Here is a 2,697-nt window from a genome sequence, read left to right as displayed (position 1 = left end):
GGTTTACTTGAATGTGTTACTAAAGTAATGGCACGGGCGCCCTCATGTGGTCAACTAGCAGAACAACAAGTCACCCAGCGTCACCCAGCCTGTGGCGAAGACAATAAATAGTGAAATAACTCCAAAATGTATTAAATATGTGCTATTTGGATTTACACTGTATGAAAATAAATTAGAAAAAACAAATGACCTTGTTATAACCGGAAATGTAAGTTTCTGAATACCCGCCCTTTTTGTTATGCCATTTAAAAAAGAAGAAGAACTTTACTTTAAAACGCTTTCTACCTCTAATAACCAAAAAAGCTGTGAAAACTATGATGCTGTGCAAAATACATTCACCCTGGAATGTATTTTGCTCTTTAACCGTTAAAAAAGTAAACATATATTTTTGCTCTTTAACCGTTAAAAAAAAGTAAACAATTATGTCGATAACAGTACGGCGACCATTTTTACCGTAATTGTGCGTGTAATGCGCATGCCGAAATAGCTCAGTTGGGAGAGCGTTAGACTGAAGATCTAAAGGTCCCTGGTTCGATCCCGGGTTTCGGCATACGGGCAAAATTACATTTTTAACCACATTTTTTCAGTAAGACGACAGTGTTTTTTACTAACTACATATTGAAAGTAAATTGCAACCATTTTTACGTTGCGTCTTGTGTATAATCATTTGTGTGTTGCTGTTGTGCGATCGCCGCCTTGCTTGGTTAAATCGCTACTATAGAGTAGATTTTTAATTATTTTTAAAAGTATTCTAATTAAACCTAGTTTTTTTTGTTTTTTTCTTACAGTAAATGCCCGTCATAAAAATAAAAAAAAATCCAACCCCAATGTTATCATTTATTGTTGGCAGCGGCGTAGAAAAACTGACATAGAGTCACCACCAGGGGGCGACCTTGTCCAACAGTCTCTCCTGAGTTTGGAAACAACTCAGTTCATGTGAGGACAACACATCATTTTAAGGGGGTCTGTTATAGGGAATAAGCGGTAGAAAATGGATGGATGGATGTTATGTGTAAAATGTGTTTTGAGCATTCAATCAGACATTATTGGGAGGTTTTGTATTATTGTCCCCCTGAGTCAAAATAACTGCCCAGGCCTGTTCTATGAGATGGCTTTCTGCAGTCATCTTTTAAAATTGTTTACAATAAACGAATCGATTATTGACATTTACGAATCGATTTTACAATCGTCCATGTCCAAATTGCAATGCATCTAAACATGGTTTATTTCCCCCACCTCTGTGCTTTACTCAGTTTCATTTCAAAGAAATGAAATCATGCATTACCGTGAAGAGCTCCAGTTATTATTCCATCAGTCACATGTTTGAGGTTAATGCAATAAAAATGGGACTTTGACTTGACACATCTGCTCTATATGCTGTGATATGATAGCACATCTTCTTTAGAAAGGTGGTGCCCTCTCCAAACTCTATGGAACATGAGATAACTTGACAGAATAAATGTCAAGTCTGTGTGATCATGTTTTGTTTTAGTCATGTTCTGTTTGTTTTTCTCAATTCCTGTTTTTGCACTTCCTTGTTTATTTTGTTTCCATGACTACCCATCAGTTTTCACCTGTCCTCGTGTCACGCACCTGTCTCACGTTTTGCACTCGCACACCTGTTTTCACTGATCATGTCACTGCTATTGCACCTCATCCAGCTGGATGCAATCTTACCTGGAGGGGAGGAAACAGGTGGTAGAGGTGAACGGCACCATGTCCCCTCCCCTCTCAGTAAGCTGTGGAGTCCCCCAAGGCAGTATACTAAGACCTTTACTGTTCCTAATATACGTAAATGACATGCCATCAGCTGTGAATTGTTCCTGTTTGCGGATGACTCGGCCCTGCTGGTATCTGGCAAGGACAAGTCACAGGTGGAACAAATCCTCAGTGCTGAACTCCTCAATATTTGCACCTGGCCCGCTGACAACAAGCTATCCATACATTTAGGTAGAACGGAATCCATTCTATTTGGGTCCCATATCAAACTTAAGAAGGTCAGTGACTTCACTATAAAAGTGGGTGACATTGTTATCACCAGGAAGGATGAGATCACCTACCTCGGTTCCATTCTAGAGGCCAATCCTTCCTGTGATAAAATGGCAACCAAGGTGATAAAAAAGGTCAACCAAAGAACGAGATTCCTCTACAGAATCTCCTCTCTGGTCAACAAAAGCACCTTGAGGATTCTAGCGGGAACTCTCATTCAACCCTTTGCACCTCCTGGTACCCCAGCACCTCCAAAACCCTCAAATCTAGACTCCAAACATCCCAGAATAAACTAGTCCGGTTACTTTTAGACCTCCACCCCAGATCACACCTCACTCCAACCCACTTCTCCAAAGTGGGCTGGCTCAGCGTAGAGGACAGAGTAAAACAACTTGCACTGAGCCTAGTCTATAAAATCCGCTACACCTCCTTTATACCGAAGTACATGTCAAATTACTTCCTTAACGTAAATGACCGCCATAACCACAACACCAGGGGGAGCTCCACAAACCACGTTAAACCCAGATTCCGATCTAACAAAGGTCTTAACTCATTCTCTTTCTATGCCACATCAATGTGGAATGCACTCCCAACAGGTGTAAAAAAGTAAGTGCATCTCTATATTCCTTCAAAACCGCTCTAAAACAACACCTCCAGGCAACTTCAACACTTTACTAATACCCTCCTCCATTCACATCCCATCTCCCC

The 2,697-nt window shown here is 40.6% G+C and overlaps 1 non-coding gene across 1 annotated transcript; it reads left to right on the top strand.

The window, feature by feature from the left end:
• The first annotated feature begins 477 nt into the window (after positions 1 to 477).
• trnaf-gaa (transfer RNA phenylalanine (anticodon GAA)) lies at positions 478 to 550 on the top strand. Its single transcript has one exon. It is a non-coding gene; the product is annotated as a tRNA-Phe (tRNA).
• Positions 551 to 2,697: the final 2,147 nt, after the last annotated feature.

Source organism: Nerophis ophidion, linkage group LG02, assembly GCF_033978795.1.
Source record: "Nerophis ophidion isolate RoL-2023_Sa linkage group LG02, RoL_Noph_v1.0, whole genome shotgun sequence".
Lineage (NCBI taxonomy): Eukaryota > Metazoa > Chordata > Actinopteri > Syngnathiformes > Syngnathidae > Nerophis > Nerophis ophidion.
This window is presented reverse-complemented; position numbering and strand designations above follow the sequence as displayed.